The sequence below is a fragment of the Rattus rattus genome, chromosome 7 (genome assembly GCF_011064425.1).
Source record: "Rattus rattus isolate New Zealand chromosome 7, Rrattus_CSIRO_v1, whole genome shotgun sequence".
NCBI classification, from domain to species: Eukaryota; Metazoa; Chordata; class Mammalia; order Rodentia; family Muridae; genus Rattus; species Rattus rattus.
Genome location: NC_046160.1, coordinates 120,427,098 through 120,447,394, shown reverse-complemented (window position 1 = coordinate 120,447,394; position 20,297 = coordinate 120,427,098). Strand labels below are relative to the sequence as shown.

The window sequence follows — 20,297 nt, the reverse complement described above, 5'->3', positions numbered from 1 at the left end:
GGACCGAACCCAGGGCCTTGCGCTTGCTAGGCAAGTGCTCTACCACTGAGCTAAATCCCCAACCCCGGTTTTTCCACATATTAAACCATCCCTGCATAACTGGGATGAAGCCTACTTGATCATGATGGATGATTGTTTTGATGTGTTCTTGGATTTGGTTTGTAAGACTTTTATTGAGTATTTTTTGTGAAAATATTCATAATGGAAATTGGTCTAAAGTTCTCTTTCCTTGTTGGGCCTTTGTGTGGTTTAGGTATAAGAGTAATTGTGGCTTCATAGAAGGAATTCGGTAGCCCTCCATCTATTTCTATATTGTGGAATAGTTTGGATAGTATGAGGTCTTCTATGAGTGTCTGATAGAATTCTGCACTGGACCCATCTGGTCCTGGGCTCTTTTTGTTTGGGAGACTTTTAATGACTGCTTCTATTTCTTTAGGAGTTATGCAGTTGTTTAAATGGTTTACCTGTTCCTGATTTAACTTCAGTACCTAGTATGTGTCTAGGAAATTGTCCATATCCTCCAGATTTTCAAATTTTGAGAATATAGGCTGTTGTATTAGGATCTGTTGATTTTTTTGAATTTCCTCTGATTCTGGTTTTTTTTTTTTAAAGATTTTATTTTATTTATATGAATACACTGTAGCTGTCTTCAGACACATCAGAAGAGGGCATTGGATCCCATTACAGATGTTTGAGAGCCACCATGTGGTTGGTGGGATTTGAACTCTGGCCCTCTGAAAGAGCAGTCAGTGCTCGTAACCGCTGAGTCATCTCTCCAGCCCCTGATTATGTAGTTATGTCTCCATTTTCATTTCTGATATTGTTAATTTGTACACACTCTCTGTGTTCTCTCATTAGTCTGCCTAAGGGCTTATCTATCTTATTGATTTTCTCAAAGATCGTACTTTTGGTTCTATTGATTCTTTATATAGTACTTTTTATTTCTACTTGGTTGATTTCAGCTCTGAGTTTGATTTTTTTTCCTGTCTTCTACTCCTCCTGGGTGTGTTTGTTTCTTTTTGTTCTAGAGCTCTTAGGCGTGCCGTCAAGCTGCTGATATATGTTCTGTCCTGTTTCTTCCTGCAGGCACTCAGACCTATGAGTTTTCCTATTAGCACACCTTTCATTGCACACCTTCATTTTCATTAAATTCTAAGAAGTCTTTAATTTCTTTCTTTATTTCTTCCTTGACCAGGTTATCATTGAGTAGAGCATTGTTCAACTTCCATTTATATGCGGGCTTTCTTTCCTTATTGTTATTGAAGACCATCTTTAGCCCTTTATGGTCTGATCGGATGAATAGGATTATTTCTATATTTCTGTATGTGTTGAGGCCTGTTTTGTTCCCATTATATGGTCAATTTTGGAGAAAGTGCCATGAGGCGGAGAGAAGAAGGTATATCCTTTTGTTTTAGGATAGAATGTTCTATAAATATCTGTTAAATCCATTTGGTTCATAACTTCTATTAGTCTGTCTATGTCCCTGATCACTTTCTTTTTCCATAATCTGTCCATTGATGAGGGTGGGGTCTTGAAATCTCCTACTGTTTTAGTTTGAGATGCAATATGTGCTTTGAGCTTTAGTAAGGTTTCTTTTATGTATGTAAGAGCCCTTGTATTTGGAGCATAGATATTTAGGATTGAGAGTTCACCTTGGTGGTTTTTCCTTTGATGATTATGACGTGTCTTTCCTTATCCTTTTTGATGACTTTTGGTTGAAAATCGATTGTATTCGATATTAGAACGGCTATTCCAGCTTGCTTCTCCAGACCATTTGCTTGGAAAATTGTTTTCTAGTCATTTACTCTGAGGTAGTATTTGTCTTTGTCTCCAAGGTATGTTTCCTGTAGGCAGCAGAATGCTGGGTTCTCATTATTTAACAAGTTTTTTAATCTGTGCCTTTTTATTGGGGAATTGAGTCCATTCATGTTGAGAGGTACTAATGAATAGTGATTGTTGCTTCCTGTTATCTTTGTATTTGGAGTTGAGATCATGTTTGTGTGCTTCTCTTCTCTTTCTTTGGTTGCAAAATATTAGTTTTTTTGCTTTTTCTAGGGTGTAGCTTGCCTCCTTGTGTTGGGTTTTACTATCCTTTATAGGGTTGGATTTTTAGAAGGATATTGTGTAAATTTGATTTTGTCATGGAATATCTTGTTTTTCCATCTCTGTTTATTGAGAATTTTGCTGGATACAGTAACCTGGGCTGGCATTTGTGTTCTCTTAGGGTCTGCATGACATCTGTCCAGGATCTTCTGGTTTTCATAGTCTCTGGTGAGAAGGCTGGTGTAATTCTGATAGGTCTGCCTTTATGTGTTATTTGACCTTTTTCCTTACTGCTTTTAATATTCTTTCTTTGTTTTGTGCATTTGGTGTTTTGACTATTGTGTGATGTAAGGATTTTCTTTTCTGGTCCAATCTATTTGTACATCTGTAGGCTTCTTGTATGTTTATGGGCATCTCTTTCTTTAGGTTAGGAACGTTTTCTTCTATGATTTTGTTGAAGATATTTACTGATTCTTTGAGAAAGTCTTCACTTTCTTCTATAAATATTGTCCTTGGCTTTGATCTTCTCATTGTGTCCTGTATTTCCTGTATGTTTTGGGTCAGTAGCTTTTTCTGTTTTACATTTATAGAATTTATTTCTTAAGCCAGACTGTGTAACCTCAGTGTGAACCTTGACAAAGCTAATGTAGGGAAGGTCATGGCCAGCAGTTGTTGCAATGAGGCCCAGAATCCATATATAGAGATGAGCTGTGTGTAAGTGAACTCTGTCCTCTGTGGTCTTCTCTGTTTTGATATATATTTATACTCAGCAAACATTTGCTTTACTTGCTCTTTTGATTTTTGAAATAAAAGTTATAAAAAAAATTATAATAACTGATTACTCCACTCCTAACATATTATAGATCCTTCCTACCTTCCAGGTCACTTACCTGTACTCTTTTTTCCTCTCTTACTACTACTACTACTACTACTACTACTACTACTACTACTACTACAACTAATAATAATAGGAAGAAGAGGAAAAGGAGAAGGAGGAGGAGGAAGAGGAGGAGGAGGAGGAGGAAGAAGAAGAAGAAGAAGAGGAAGAGGAAGAGGAAGAGGAAGAGGAAGAGAAGAAGAAGAAGAAGAAGAAGAAGAAGAAGAAGAAGAAGAAGAAGAAGAAGAAGAAGAAATTTAGAGGAGGATTAAAAACAAATAAATATTAAAACTTCTACCCTGAAACCTACGATCAAGTAACAGATTTCATGTCCACACTTACACAAGCACACAAACACACATAGAATCCTTTAAAACCACAACTCTGTAGCCATAATATATAGGCAAAATAAGAGAGACAAAGGAAATTAAACAAATTGATATTAGAAAAAATGTGTGCAAAATAACATCAAGTTCAGTTTTTGTTTGCTATCAACTGCCAAGTATGCCTTCCATGATTAATTGTGCTTAACATCCCCTGTGAGTCTCCATTGGAGAAAACTATTTCTTTGCGTGTGTTAATTGGAGAATTCTTGGTTGAGGGTGAGAGCCTGTGTTCATTTCCTTCTCCCACCTTGGGGATTTTATTTAGGTTGACTTGGTTCAGGCTCTGTGCCTGCAGTCACAATGTCTGTGAATTCATGCCAGCATCAGTCCAATTATTTCTGGAAGACACTCTTTCCTTACAATCATTCACTCCCTCTGTCTCTTATAATCTGCTCAATTTTCAAACTGATTTTAGAAATAAAGCTTGACTACAGAGATACATGTGCAACAAAATCAATGGACAGCCTGATACTGCTGTTTTTGATACTTCTGGGAGCTCACTCCCTATTAATGAACAGAAATTTTCCTGTAGTTGGCACCGATATTTACATGTAAAAACTGGTGCTTTCTGGGGAAGTATAATCTAATAGTATATGTAAATCACAGTTGAAACAAAGCAAAAAGCCCATCCATCCGCTGTCTTCTTAGTTTCTTCAACCATATTCCTCACATAACCTTCACCATGATACAAAATAGACCTCCTGGACAATGCAAATACCTAAACTATAAATCTCATATAAATATCACCAGTTTACATATTCTTTCCTTAAATTTATTATTTTTGTTAAAAGTACTGTATCATCAATCCACAAAACATCATAATCTGAACATAAAACCATTCAAAGACAAAGACAATCCCAGATATATACTAGACAACTGTGACCTGTTCATTTTTTAAATTTTTTAGCTTTTTATAGTAAAATAAAATTGCAAATTTGTTTTTTTTTTACTGAATAATTCACATTCCTTTACTCTTAGTATCCGTGCTTTCATTTGCAATGCAACAGGCAGTGCATATCTTCTATAGCTTGCTTGCGTTCTTTCTTCTTTTCTTTCTTTCTTTCTTTCTTTCTTTCTTTCTCTCTCTTCCTTCCTTCCTTCCTTCCTCCCTTTCTTCCTCTTTCTTTCTTCCTTCCTTCCTTTCTTTCTTTCTTTCTTTCTTTCTTTCTTTCTCTCTCTTTCTTCCTTCCTCCCTCCCTCCCTCCCTCCCTTCCTCTTTCTTTCTTTCTTTCTTTCTTTCTTTCTTTCTTTCTTTCTTTCTTTCTTTCTTTCTTTCCTAACATTGGAACAAACTACATTTTACCACAGCTATTTAAATGTGATTTAAATTTGATTTATTCTACACCAATCACCAATTTACCATTTTTTTCATTTCTCAACACCATTTCAAGTTTAAAACATTTGCTTCCTTTATCTTCCCTTTCATTTTAATTCTATTTTACTAAACCACCACATCAAATTCTATTACCCCAATGAACAAATCCTACTCTCTCAGCTTGCACAATTAAGTACACTAAACCAAATATAACAATTTTGGAATATATATGAGGGAGAACATGAGGCACTTGACTTTTGAACTTGTGTGACCCTTTCAGCACATTTTTTCAGTCCCTACATACACTTATATATTACATATTTCATGCTTTACCACTGAGTAAATTACTGTATGCACCACTTTTACTTCCTACTCACGTTTTCTTAGAAATCTGGAATGATTTCTTTTCCTATATGCTGAAAATGGAACACGAATAACATGCTGTGAAAAAATATGTAAGTGCACGTGTCTCTCTAATAAGATGTAATGTCATGTGAGTAAACGTTTGGGAGGGATATTGTGAGCATACACCATAATTTTGTTATTATTTTTGGTGAATTTTCATATGAAATCAGGTTACTGTCATCAATACTCCCATGTTTAGTGATGATATAGTCCTTAGTAAACCTAAATTGTACAGCTAATGGTCAAACTTTCTAAAATATATTTAAGTTTTTAAACAATAGACTCTATGATCCTTGATCCCAGAGGCTCATGTGTGCAACGTGTAATGGATTATGCAAACATTCATGACTGGTTAAAGTACTGAGAATGACTGACAGATACTCAGCCACAGACCAGTCAATGATGACATTCACTTAGCAAAAAATGACAGGCTGTCATAGAAAAGGGAAAACAAATAAGATACAGAGAATGGATTGAAAGATAGAAAAATCTAACTCCAGGAAATAATTTGTTCTTACTGCACACGTGATCTCTCAGTAGCTTTATTTACCAGTACAAGACACACACACAGATCAAACCAATGAAAATTACTTATGAGAAACCTTGAAATAGCAGAGCAGGTAAAGATGTTTACTGGCACGTTTAGCAATATCTCTTAGAATTGAGTTACATGACTAACCTTTGGAGGTTAACACATCTACCTTATTAACTTTGTACCCTGTTCTCACCACTAAGAATGATATAAAAATGAAAAAATTTCAATGTGGATGAGGAAGAACTCTTGAGCATTCACACCAAACTAAAAGTCTTTTAGCATTTGATGACTGATGGGCAAAATATAACCACATTTTTTGGGTAGATCTCTCAAGGTTCACTATTTACTAGTAATAATCTTATGTATATTCTGACTCACTGGATTTTGTTATTAGTTAATGGAACAAAAGAGGTCAGGATATTGGAAAAGAGTCTTTTGGGAAGATTCCAAGGGGCAACAAGAGATGTTGCTGTGGTAGATAGGTTTGAGAGTCCTGAGAGTTTTATACATGATTGACAATTTCAAGAACGAATCCTTAGGAAATATAGAAAAGACAAATTTACCTATGTATAAAGATTTCATACAAGTGTATTTGTACATTGTGCATATTTCCCAGTAACCTCGTGTCCCTCCTGTTTTCCCTTTACTCTACTAGACAATTTCACTGGTACATACATGTATTTGTATGCATAGTGTTCTATAACTATGAAATTCATAAGCGCTATTAATGAAAGTATCATTTAATATCCGCGATTTTGCATTTGTTTACTAGAGTTATCTACTCCATTTTCCCAAAAGCAATGTAAATTTTTTATTTCTTTCTGGAAAAATTTATGTCGTTTTATATGTACATAAAATTTATTGTTATTGTATATATTATATAATATATAATTTTAATGATAATGAATATATAATAATATAATATATTATATATACACCACTTATTCTGGATTAAATCCTTTGTTGACACATGTAAAGTCCTTTTTTATAATTTAGTTATTGATAATGGTGCTGAAATAATCATTAGCATGTATATGTTTCTGAAGCTTATTTCTTTTTGGTTATTGAGATGAGTTCTGTATGTAACCTGTTGGACAGCCAAATATTTATTGCAAATATTTAAAATAAGTCTCTAAAATCTAAAAAAATTAGTCCTTTTTGGATTTTCCATTATTTTCATCATCATCAACATCAATAAAACCTTCTTGTTCAGCAATCTGATATCACTGTCCCAAAGAGGAGTCACAATTACAGGACATAAATATGATGAAAGCTATATCCTGATGCTGCATTCAGAGCATCTTCCCAGGGCTCAGGGAAAATAGGTGGAATGCATTTCCTCAGAGAGAATTATGACTAGGACCTGAGCATCTTGCTGCCTGAACCATCTGCCTTTGCTTTCTGTCCTCTTAAGTTTTACTACAGCTGGTCTAGGTACTTAAATAAGAAGTACCCTGCTCATGAATATTCAAAATACTTGTGACTATGGCAGTAAATATAGGGATGTCCACACCCTGAAAACATTGTCCTTTTCACAGTCTCTGAATAGACTGACTCTAAACATGGAATGGAACTGGATCTTTCTATTCCACTTGTCAGTAATGGCAGGTAAGGGGCATACCATTTCCACATCTGAAGAGGAGACAAGGCTTGAGATGGAACTGATATCTACTCTGCCTTTCTCTACACAGGGGTCCACTCCCAGGTTCAGCTGCAGCAGTCAGGAGCTGAGCTAGTGAAACCTGGTGCTTCAGTGACTCTGTCATGCAAGGCTTCTGGCTACACCTTTATAGACTATGATGTGCAGTGGGTAAAACAAAAGCCTGGACAAGGCCTAGAATGGATTGGATATATTTATCCTAAAAATGGTGATACAAGCTACAATCCAAAGTTCAAAGGCAAGGCCACTTTCACTGCAGACAAATCCTCCAACACAGCCTACATGCAACTAAGCAACCTGAAATCTGAGGACTCTGGGGACTACTACTGTGCAAGACACAGTGTTGTAACCACATCCCGAGTATGTCAGAAACCCTGGTGGAGCAGGAAGCTTCCCTGGGACTGAGATGTCAAAAACACTAACCTTTAGACATGCTCAAAAATAGTAAGTTTTAATGTATATTTTTGCCTCCTCCTTGAAATTCTATAGTGACTTTGTCTTCTTTGTAACAGGACTTCTATGAAGTGATGCTGTTTTTAGGTAAGCCTACAGCTCTCCATACCTTGTATATCTCTTCACTGGTGCCACTTCCATTTGCATGTTTTTACTCAATAAAACAATAAAAAGGGAAAAGTATGACAATGCATGATAAAAAAAACACTGGATTCTGAGAGACCAGAACTTTTGAAAATTGTTGGGAATAAAGTATAATATGAATGTGACCTATAAAATCCAAATCGCCAATCTCTGAACAAATAAACACTCCCAGAAAGTTCAGATTCTCAGAATGTGAGAAATATTTACAACAGTATGCACACACATGTAAACATAATACCTGTAGGTTGTTCAAAATATTATTAAGTCACTTTTTATCCAACACATTTACCCACAAAATGTACATACCTGTTAACTTAGGCAGGTTCTGAGATTATACATAAGTGTTTGACCCCATATTCACTTCCTTACCAGTCCCAGTAATCATCCCTAAAGTCACTACCCTTTTTAGAACATGCACGTATACTGATGCAGCATCATCTGCTCTCATAGTTCACTGTGTACCTGTTTCCAAGTTTGTTTTACAGAGTATTTGTGAGCGTGTGTCTCTGCATCCACATGTGTTTGTTTTGGTGACTTTTCTTATGTTTGTTTGTTTTTTCCTATTCCCATTAGTCTCCTTTTCCTTTATCTTATTTAGTTTTTCTTTTTTAAAATTATGTTTAGATTGTTTTAGTCTTCTAATTAGGTAAATAAACAGGATCAAGCTGGGAGAAGTTTGGGGAGGTGTTGTAGAAGGGAAGTCATTAACCTGAATATATTGCATGAAGAATCTATTTTTAAGAAAAGGAGAGAAAAAGAAATTAAAAACTTCATAAATAATCAAAGAATTCTGATATCATCTTTGTTGAGTAAATCTCTCACATGTTCTGTGTCCATTATTTAGGTGTCATGACTTCATTTAAATTGTTCAAAGTGGGGGCCGCACTGCTGCTGGCGTCCAAGATGTCGACCAAGAATTTCCGAGTTAGTGACGGGGACTGGATCTGCCCTGACAAGAAGTGTGGAAATGTAAACTTCGCCAGAAGAACCAGCTGTAACAGATGTGGTCGAGAGAAGACAACTGAGGCCAAGATGATGAAAGCTGGGGGAACAGAAATAGGAAAGACACTGGCAGAGAAGAGCCGAGGCTTATTTAGTTCCAATGATTGGCAGTGCAAAACTTGCAGTAATGTGAATTGGGCTAGAAGATCAGAGTGTAACATGTGTAATACTCCAAAGTATGCTAAATTAGAAGAAAGAACAGGATATGGAGGTGGTTTTAATGAAAGAGAGAATGTTGAATACATAGAAAGAGAAGAATCGGATGGGGAATATGATGAGTTTGGACGTAAAAAGAAAAAATACAGGGGGAAGGCAGTTGGTCCTGCATCTATATTAAAGGAAGTTGAAGATAAAGAATCAGAGGGAGAAGAAGAGGATGAGGATGAAGATCTCTCTAAATATAAGCTAGATGAGGACGAGGATGGAGATGATGCTGATCTCTCAAAATATAATCTTGATGCCAGTGAAGAGGAAGATAGTAACAAAAAGAAAAGCAATAGGCGGAGCCGCTCAAAGTCTCGATCGTCTCACTCAAGGTCTTCATCACGCTCATCCTCCCCCTCAAGTTCAAGGTCCAGGTCCAGGTCCCGTTCAAGAAGCTCTTCCAGCTCGCAGTCCAGGTCTCACTCCGGTTCCAGAGAACATTCCAGATCCCGTGGTTCGAAATCAAGATCCAGCTCCAGGTCCCACAGGGGCTCTTCTTCCCCAAGAAAAAGATCTTACTCGAGTTCTTCATCATCTCCTGAAAGAGACAGGAAGAGGAGTCGCTCTAGACCCTTCTTCACCAGCTGTTGCAAAAAAAGATTTAACGAGATCACGGTCACCCGAAGGCACCACAGGTCGCCCTCCGGATCAACCCATTCTGTTACCTTCAAGTTCAAAAAAGAAATAATGTATTAAAATTTACATCTTTAAAAAACATTGAGTACAGTGCATGAAGCATATTTTTTAGGAAGTTGATGTCTCATTTGGTCAGAAGTACTACATCTGCTAGTAGAGGTGCATGCCTTTATTGCTTTTCAAAACAATAAAACTGTTCATTTGTGAAACTGAAAGTAAATTGCATTTTAAGCCATACTGTTCCCCAGATAAATGCTCTGTCCATTATTTACAACCATTTACTTAGTTTAAAACCATCCTAGCAATAACGGAATACTTTTGTTTCCTACTTTAAATCCTGTCCTTTTCATTTCTAAATGTTCTATTGGCAGAGACGGTTGCCTGGGCTTGCCTGGACTTCAGACACATGGGCAAAGCTAGTAAGCTAGTTGGAATAACCAGTTCATGTTCATGTGGGAGTAGTAGTCAACCTGGTTATGTTATTTACCTATGCAGTAATTTCTTACCAGAGGTAAACTACATTGCAAAGCTGACAACTGGGAACAAGCTGAGGGTGCCTTAGAATCATTGTCTCTTACCAGCTTTACACCTGTTACTGCAAGAGGATTGTAGAAATTACAGAAGGAAAGGGAAGGTTAACCACATATTACTTCAAAATGTCTTTCTCAGAGTTTAAGAAATGTGGATATCCTTTAAATAAATCTAGTTACCAAATGTTGTACTTGATTGATAAAAGATTTTTAAAAAGGCTAAATCATAGTTAATGAGCCAATTGACGAGAGCTTTTGAAACTTGTTTCTCAGTGGCAGGCTAACAAAGACATGAATTTAAGTGAACATTTGCCTTGTGATGTCTGATTTTTAACATTGTAGATATCTAAGTAACAGAAGAATTTTACTTCCCCACAATTTAAGTAAAAATCATTTTTTTCTCACCTGAAAAAAACATATGGCTTAAAATGCTTTCAGAGTTTTATTTCAAATTAAAATCTGGTCACTTGAGATCCATTTTGTTCTCTGGTTTAAAAGTTATAAGGTTTCTCTTGACAGTCTTTTCAGCAGCAAAAGCAAGGTAAGTATATAAGGGACAACAGTTATGCTGGGACTCCTTGTGAGGGAATTACTTCCTGTTTCTCCTTTAGTATTGTCTGCTGCAGTTTAAATATAAGTAAAGCCTTCTGAGATGTTTAGTAGACAGATCAAACGAAATGTTTTTATTTTAAAGTGAGTGTTTTTCTTCTCAACTGATCTAAAGATGAAAACAAAATATCGTACGTAGAAATATTTTGGTAATATTTTTACAAGCTTTCCTGTGTTTTTTTGTCTTAATTTCCTTGCTGCATTTACTGTAGGTTGCACACGAACTCTTACTCTCTTGTAATTGTGCCTCAGACTTCTCGAAAGTCGACTTTCTGAGTTGCCCAGATCTTCTAGATCCGACGTGTTAGCCTTGGTTTGTTTTTGTGCTTTCTGTATTTAAAACTTGAGCTGTACTAGGCAAATGCAAGATTATAAATTTAGCTAATAGGAGTTTACAAACGGTTCAGATGATTATGATTTGATTTGGTTTAATTGAGCTGTACTAGTTCATTTCATAAGGAAATGATACTGTAGACAAATGTAAATAAAATCTGTGAGTCAAAAAAATGTTCAAAGTGTAATCAACAGCAAGTTCTGAAAGGATTAAAGATATAGCAGATGTAAAATGCTTAATTCCAAGGTGTAGTGAAATACATAATTAAATTGTCTAGGTTTTAGTCTTGCTGTCTTTTTGTCTCTGTCTGGTTTTCTGTCTGTCTGTCTCTCTGTATAAGTAGTAATGACCTTTTTTCTTAATAATCTCTAACTGTACAGCATAAGTTTTATTTCTTGAGGGCATCCCTGCAGGTATTATAGAACGAAAACCATGTGAAGAGATGAGAATGAGAATGTGGTACAGATTGACTTTGTTAACTTGGATCAGAGTTTGAGGAGTGTAAGCACAGTCAATTTATTGTAGGCATATTTCAGTACAATAGAATTTGTAATAAGTCCTCCCGTCAAAAATAAAGTCCATAATCATTCGAAATCTTGTTGTACAATAAAGATTAATGACCCCGTATATGTTTAAGTAGTGAGAGTACTATATTTCTTTCCTATTTTCATTTTTTCTTTTATCTTGACTAGGCATACAGACCTCTTATGCTTCCAACAAGGAACTCACCGTACAGGAGGAGGACATACAATTAATCAATTTGCTTTTCATAATCATTCCAGACCTGATCCTGCAGCTCTGACAGTGAAGCACAGCCCTGAATTTCCAGGTCCCTTGCTGAGTGATCAACACCAAACCCAGAACATTCAACAGGGGGTTGATGGTGAGGTGATATTTTCTTGTTCATCTTAAGTTTTCTAATTAATTTATTTATGGGATTTCATGTGAGTACAGTCAGAGCAGATACAGTTTCTATAAATCTTCACTGTTCCTGATGTTTGGGCCATATATTCTAGAACAATAATCAAGATACTCAGACTACACTGCCAGGCATGTTGTCAAAATACATAATAAGTAACTTATGTCCTTGAGGTTCAAGATCAGGTTTCCCCCTACTTGTTCCTCAATCTACTGAATCTTATGGCAGCAGACCCCAGTAGCTATGATACTGCAGCAGTGGAAGAGCATTCTGACTCTTGGTGCAGGAGTGGACATCATTCAGGAATCTTCCCAGCATAACCCCAGAGCTGATTACAGCAGAGTTGAAATCAGTGGTGGAGGTAAATTATCTGTATTTCAGGATGCCCAGACAGTTACAGCTCCTGTATTCATGTGATTTTTAGAAACATGATGAGTATCATCCTTCCTGATATGATAGTTTTTTTGAACTTACAGCATCCACATACACCTGATATTCTTACCATGTCAATATACTTGGAAATTTGCTCTAACAGCTGTAGGACAACACTGTTGGTGGTAAACCGATGGCTATAGAGTCCCTAGACATCCCAAGCCCCAGTTTTCAGCACGAAGATGTTTTGTTTGCCCCAGAGGGACAAAGGGCAGGCAATAAGAGGAAACTTCAGGAGATAAAGAATGAGGGAGAAGGGAAAGGGAATAAGGGAGAAGGTGGATCTGTTTTTGAGAAATAAAGGAAGGACTTCCTCTGGACAGGGAGGAAACTGATGCAGCACACAGGAAAATGCTTTTAATAAAAGTAAAATGAAATGACCTGTTTTCTGATTAGGTGTTTATTTTTTCCATCTTTATTAAACTAGGTATTTCTTATTTACATTTTTCTCCATTTTTATTGACTTGGGTATTTCTAATTTACATTTCAATTATTATTCCCTTTACTGGTTTCCCAGGCCAACATCCCCCAACCCCTCCCAATCCCATTCTACATGGGTGTTCCACTCCCCATCCTCCCCCGATTACCACCCTCCCCACCAACAATCACAATCACTGGGGGTTTAGTCTTGGCAGGTCCAAGGGCTTCCCCCTCCACTGGTGCCCTTAATAGGCTATTCATTGCTACCTATGCAATTGGAGCCCAGGGTCAGTCCATGTATAGTCTTTGGGTAGTGGCTTAGTCCCTGGAAGCTCTAGTTGGTTGGCATTGTTGTTCATATGGGATCTCAAGCCCCTTCAGTTCTTTCAGTCCTTTCTCTGATTCCTTCAACGGAGGTCCCGTTCTCAGTTCAGTGGTTTGCTCCTGGCATTTGCCTATGTATTTGTCATAGTTTGGCTCTGTCTCTCAGGAAAGATCTACATCCGGTTCCTGTCAGCCTGCACTTCTTTGCTTCATCCATCTTATTTAGTTTGGTGGCTGTATATGTATGAGCCATATGTCTGGCAGGCTCTGAATGGGTGTTCCTTCAGCCTCTGCTCTAAACTTTGCTTCCCTATACCCTGCAAAGGATATCTTTATTCCCCATTTTAAGATGGAATGAAGCACCCATATTTTGGTCATCCCTCTTGAGTGTCATGTGTTCTGTTGATTGCACCTTGCGTAATTTGTGCTTTGGGGCTAATATCCACTTATCACTGAGTGCACACCATGTGTGTTTTCCTGTGATTGGTTACCTCATTCAAGATAACATTTTCTAGTTCTATCCATTTGCCTATGAATTTCATAAAGTCATTTTTTGATAGTTGAATAGTATTCCATTGTGTAGATGTACACATTTACTGTATTCATTCTTATGCTTATGAAGAGCATCTGGGTTCTTTCCAGCTTCTGACTATCACAAATAAGGCTGATATGAACATAGTGGAACATATGTCTTTGCTATATGTTGGAGCATCTTTTGGGTATATGCCCAAGAGAGGTATAGCTGGGTCCTCAGGTAGTGTAATGTCCAAATTTCTGAGCAACCTCCAGACTTATTTTCAAAATGGTTGTACCAGTCTGCAATTCCACCAACAATGGAGGAGTGTTCCTCTTTCTCCACATCCACGCCAGCATTTGCTGTCACCTGAGATTTTGATTTTAGCCATTCTCACTGGTGTGAGGTGAAATCTCAGGGTTGTTTTGATTTGCATTTCCCTTATGACTAAAGATGTTGAACATTTTTTGGACCATCTCAGTCATTTGACATTCCTCAGCTGTGAATTCTTTGTTTAGCTCTGAACCCCATTTTTTAATAGGCTTATTTGTCTCCCTGCAGACTAACTTCATGAGTTCTTTGTATATTTTGGATATAAGCTGTCTATCAGTTGTAGGATTGGTAAAGATTTTTTTCCAATCTGTTGGTTGCCTTTTTGTCCTAACAACAGTGTCCTTTGCCTTACAGAAGCTTTTCAGTTTTATGAGATCCCATTTGTCGATTCTTGATCTTAAAGCATAAGCCATTGGTATTTTGTTCAGGAAATTTTCTCCAGTGCCCATGTGTTCGAGATGCTTCCCCACTTTTTCTTCTATTAGTTTGAGTGTATCTGGTTTGATGTGGAGGTCTGTTGCTTGGGTTCCTGCACTTGCCTCTCACCATCAGATTGTCTCTAGTGTTAGCTTGTTCTGCTATTTCTGACAGTGGCTTGACTGTCCTATAGGCCTGTGTATCAGGAGTGCTGTAGACCTGTTTTTCTGTTTTCTTTTGGCCAGTTATGGGAACAAAGTGTTCTGCTTTCAGGCATGTAGTCTTTCCTGTCTACTGGCTTTCATCTGTTCCTATTGGCGTGTTTCCTGAGTCCACCAGGCAGGTCACTTGGAGCAGAAAAGTTGGTCTTACCTCTGGCCTCACATCTGAAATCACTCCTCAAGTCTGGCCTTCACCTCTCTGTGAGTGCAGAAACCAGAAGGGCCTGCCCCTCCTTCTCTGGTGTCCCTGAGCATAGGGGGACCAGATGGCTCTAGGCACTTTCCTCTAGAGTCATAAATGTGGGCAGAGTGTAGTCTCCTCTGGTTTCCCAGGCGTGTCTACCCCTCTGAATTTCTAGCTCTCTTTCCCATGGGGGATTTGGGTGCAGGGAGCTGTTTGATTTGGTCTTTCCAGATCTGGGCACAGTTTGGACAGCAGGGCTCCTGATGCCTGAATACCCTATCTTTCTGTTCTCAGAGGACATATACAGTCTCCTCTTGGGCCAGGGATGTGGGCAAACATGGGCAGAAGTTGCAGTCTCTCCTGCCCTGCAGTCTCAGGAGTGCTCACACATCTGGGCGATCAGCTCTCTCTTTACATCTCAGCTCTACATAGCTACATTGTGCTAATGACCTAGGTCCATCCCATGAATGTTCTTTGGTTGGTGGCTCAGTGTCAGAATCACTATGGAGTGATTGTCATTGCAAACTTCTAGGATTCATATCTTTGTATGGATGGTCCTTTCTAATTTTCTCTAGTAAGAATGTGCACTAAATTTTCCATTCTTGTTAATTCAGGTCTATTATACTACTATGTTCAAAATGTTTTCTGTTCTTAAGAGTCAGCCAGGTCCTGAGCTGCTGTAGCAGTTCAGATATTTATATCAACATATTCAGTCCTGTGTACAGTTACTGTGTAAGTCTTTTTACTTTGTCTATTATACAATGTAGCGTGAGTGATTTACACTCTGAACATGGGTTATCTGCCCAAGGTATATCCTAATGAGGGCAGAAAAGAAGCTGTTATTTCCTGTCATTACCTTTTTAGAAATGGGAACTGCAAGAGCTGGATCCAAATGACACCACAGAGGAACCTGGCTTTGGGAGTGATCCTATAGTAATAGTGGCACAATGTAAAATCACTGATGTATAAGTCATTATTCCAATGTAATCTCAATCCATTTCTCCCTTCAGTTGAGTTTCATGAACACTGAAGTTACAGGGATAAATTATTTCTGATTGCAATTCAGTGTAAGCCATGACAAATTTATGTGCATTGGTTTTCATGAACATCAGGGGGCACAATGAGGCCAATAATCCCTGTAGAGAGATGAGGAGGGTAGGGAGGTGAAAATATCTCCACTGTGGTTTCCTTTCTTAAGTATATTAGCTGATCTGGCCTGCTGTGATTGACATGAGATGTCTCCATGCTGGAACACCGTGAAGATTCTTTGTGAAATACTTCAGAGAAATTACTGAAAAAACAAACTCTCAGTAGCTATATTTATCAGCACACACACAAACGTGCGCGCACACACACACACACACAAATCAAATCAGTGAAAATTACCACATTAGAGATCTTGCAATGACTGAACAAGTAAAGATAATTGGACAAGTAGTCCCCCACAGTTTAATGTATCCACTTTGGTGCATATGTACCCTCTTCCCATCACAAAATAATATAACATATTAAAAAAACAAAATGTTCTGAAGACAGCTACAGTGTACTTAAATATAATGAATAAATAAGTCTTTAAAAAAAAGAAAATGTTATAACATGGAGGTGAAGGAAAACTTAAGGGTCCACACTAAATTAAATGTCTTTTGACATTTGCTAACTGATGGGAAAACTATATTCACTTTTGTGGCAGAAGATTTCTGAAGATTCCGTATTTACTAGTGATGACTCTATGTATATATGCATAGTACATTTGCTTTCAGTCATTGTAGTGAGTTTTGAAATATATAACCTGTTTTAAAGGTAAATATTAATTCCATATATCTATAAGAAGGCAAAAAATTGTCAAAAAAATTAGCTGTTTTTGGAGCATCCCATCCTTGTCATTATCATCACAAAACCATCTGCAGAGCAATCTAATGACATTGTTCCAAAGTGGAGCAACAGAATCATGCCAAAAATCTTTTGAGAGCTTAGTCCCTAAAGTTACATCCACAGCATCTATTCAGTGTTAGTGTAAAGGATGCATTTTCTAAGGGATAGGACTTTACCTCAGATCTGTGTGGAGCCACGTGAAGTCCCCTCTCCTCCAGTTATTATAAAAAATTCTCTGGCTCATTAGTATGAAAAATTGCCTGCTGGAGTCTGAGCAGTTACGAGGAAGTTTGCAGCTTGAAAACAAATGATCAGTGACAATCTCTGAAATGACTCTAACCATGGAATGGAGCTGGGTCTTTCCCTTTCTCCTGTCCATAACTGCTGGTAAGGGGCTCATCATTTCCAAATTTGAAGAGGAGACAGGGCCTGAGGTGACAATGATATTCACTGCATTTTTCTAAACAGGTGTCCTCTGAGGTAAGCTGCAGCAGTGAAATGAGCTGAGTGGGCCTGGGACTTCAGGTGAGGATGTCCTGCAAGGCTTACCAAATTTTTCACTGACTATCCCATGCACTGGGTAAAGCAGAATCCTGGACAGGGTCTGGAATGGATTGGAACTATTGTTCCTGTAATTGATGCTACTAACTATAATCAGAAGGTTAAGGGCAAAGCGACACTGACTGCAGACTCATCCTCAAACACAGCCTACATGGAACTCAGCAGATTAACATCTGAGGACTCTGGGGTCTATTACTGTGCAAGACACAGTGTTCTAACCACATCCTGAATGTGTCAAAAACCCTGGAGGAGCAGCAAGCTTCCATGGGACTGAGATGACAGAAAAGTCTTTATGCTTGCTCTGAATAGTAATTTTGAATGTCCATTTATTTTCTCCTACTCACAGTCCTATAGTGCCCTTGTTATCTTTGTAAAAATCTATGAAATAAGTGATACTGCTTGGATAAACCTACAATTCACCATACCTTGTGAATCACTTCACCAGTTTTCAGTTCTGTTGGCATGTTTCCTATTCAATAAAACAATAAAAAGTGAAAAGTATGGTGATACAAATTAAAAAATCACTGGATCCTGAGAGAACAGGATTTGTAAGTGTTAAAAATAATGTATAATATAAATTTGACCTATAAAATATAATACAGGCAAAAACAATCTTTTAGTCTCAATGACTCAAATTATTGTTGTTTTCAGAAACATTAATCTCTAGAATATTGAGAATATTTATCCAGAATGCAATATGGCAAGCAAATTTAATTCTGACACATTGGTCAAAATTTCATTAAATCACTTTTCTTTCAACTCATATATTAACACAGTGTATGTACCTGTTAATTGAGGTTGGTTCTTGATTATACATAAATGTTTGATCTCATATTCACTTCTTTCCCAGTCTCAGTAATTATCCCTACATTCACTCCCCTCTTTAGAGCATGGACCTATACTGATACAACATTCACTCTCAGATTCCACTGCATACTCATTGCCCAGCTTTGATCTATGGAATATTTTCAAACTTGTGTGTGTTTCCATTCACATAGGTTTCTTGTGCTTTGTTTTTGGTAACTTTTTTTCAATTTGTTTTGTCCTATTTCCATTTCTTTGCATTTCCTTTTTATCACATTTTGATTCTGTATGTTTTCTAATTTTAGGAACAGAGTAGAGCTGGGAGAAGCCTGAGAAAGTGTTTGGCAATGGAATCCAGTAATCAGAATATATTGCACAAAGCAATCTATTTTCACTAAGTTATAAGAAAAGAATTGTAAGCATTAATAAGAAAAAAGAAATTGTAAATCTCCCATTTTTCAAAAAGTCTTGCTTTGTTTAAATCTTTAAGTGTATTAAAAGACAGACTGAAGTATTTTTTTTTTTTTTCGAGCTGGGGACCTAACCCAGGGCCTTTGCGCTCCTCAGGCGTATGTTTACCATCATTGAGCCAAACTTCAAATCCAGGATCACGAGGCATGAAAAAACTGTAATGTTGATTCTGGTTGCCACCTCATGGAGAGCTCATAGGTTAGCACCCTCAAACTGAGCCTTGGGACCACAGGTAAGACAAACCCTTCCTGCTCCAAGCGACCTGCCTGGTGAACTCAGGACACACAGAGACAAAATTCCTGGACCAGACTTTGGTTTTTTTGTGCAGGAGTCCCAACCTGCAAGGGATCCCTTGCCCGCAGCAGCTCTCTGCTTCCAAACCCGTGGAGAGAGCCCTCATTGCCTGGACAGGTGGGCACCCCTGGAGACTGCAGAGCCGGGAAGAGACCAGCAACAGACCCCTGCCCACATCCCTGGCCCAAGAGGCCATGGCCTCTGGCTCCCTTTTGGATAAGGGCACAGTAGCAGCTGGTCCCCATCCCTGCTGGGAACCTGAAGGGGAACTGAAGATAAACAGTTCTTGCACCCAAATCCTGGGAGGGAGAGCTAAACCTTCAGAGAGGCAGACACCTGGAAAAGACTGCACTTGCCATTACTGATTCCAGAAAATGCACCAAACCTATCTGGAACCCTGGTGCACGAAGCTCCCAGAAAGGGCAGCAGAGATCTTCCTGGTTGCTGCCCTGACGGAGAGCTCATAAGCAACACCCCATGAGCAAACTTGAGCCTCGTGACCACAGGTAAGACCAACTTTTCTGCTCCAAGCAACCTGCCTGGTGAACTCAAGACACAGGCCCACAGGAACAGCTAAAGAACTGTAGATAGGAAAAACTACACGCCTGAAAGCAGAACACTCTGTCCCCATAACTGGCTGAAAGAAAACAGGAAAACAGGTCTACAGCACTCCTGACACACAGGCATATAGGACAGTCTAGCCACTGTCATAAATAGCAGAACAAAGTAACACTAGAGATAATCTGATGGCAAGAGGCAAACGCAGGAATCCAAGCAACAGAAACCAAGACTACATGGCATCATCAGAGCCCAATTCTCCCACCAAAGCAAACACGGAATATCCAAACACACCAGAAAAGCAAGATCTAGTTTCAAAATCATATTTGATCATGATGCTGGAGGACTTCAAGAAAGACGTGAAGAACTCCCTTAGAGAAACACAGGAAAACATTAATAAACAAGTAGAAGCCTACAGAGAGGAATCGCAAAAATCCCTGAAAGAATTCCAGGAAAACACAATCAAACAGTTGAAGGAATTAAAAATGGAAATAGAAGCAATCAAGAAAGAACACATGGAAATAACCCTGGATATAGAAAACCAAAAGAAGAGACAAGGAGCCGTAGATACAAGCTTCACCAACAGAATAGAAGAGATGGAAGAGAGAATCTCAGGAGCAGAAGATTCCATAGAAATCATTGACTCAACTGTCAAAGATAATGTAAAGCAGAAAAAGCTACTGGTCCAAAATATACAGGAAATCCAGGACTCAATGAGAAGATCAAACCTAAGGATAATAGGTATAGAAGAGAGTGAAGACTCCCAGCTCAAAGGACCAGTAAATATCTTCAACAAAATCATAGAAGAAAACTTCCCTAACCTAAAAAAAGAGATACCCA

General features: G+C 38.0%; 1 pseudogene and 1 gene segment (V, D, J or C); both read left to right on the top strand.

The window, feature by feature from the left end:
• The window catches only part of LOC116905410, a 978,601-nt gene that overhangs the window by 507,126 nt on the left and 451,178 nt on the right, over positions 1 to 20,297 (top strand).
• LOC116905413 lies at positions 8,699 to 11,306 on the top strand (annotated as a pseudogene). Its single transcript, XR_004388524.1, has 2 exons — positions 8,699 to 9,819; positions 11,012 to 11,306. The product of XR_004388524.1 is annotated as a zinc finger Ran-binding domain-containing protein 2-like (transcript).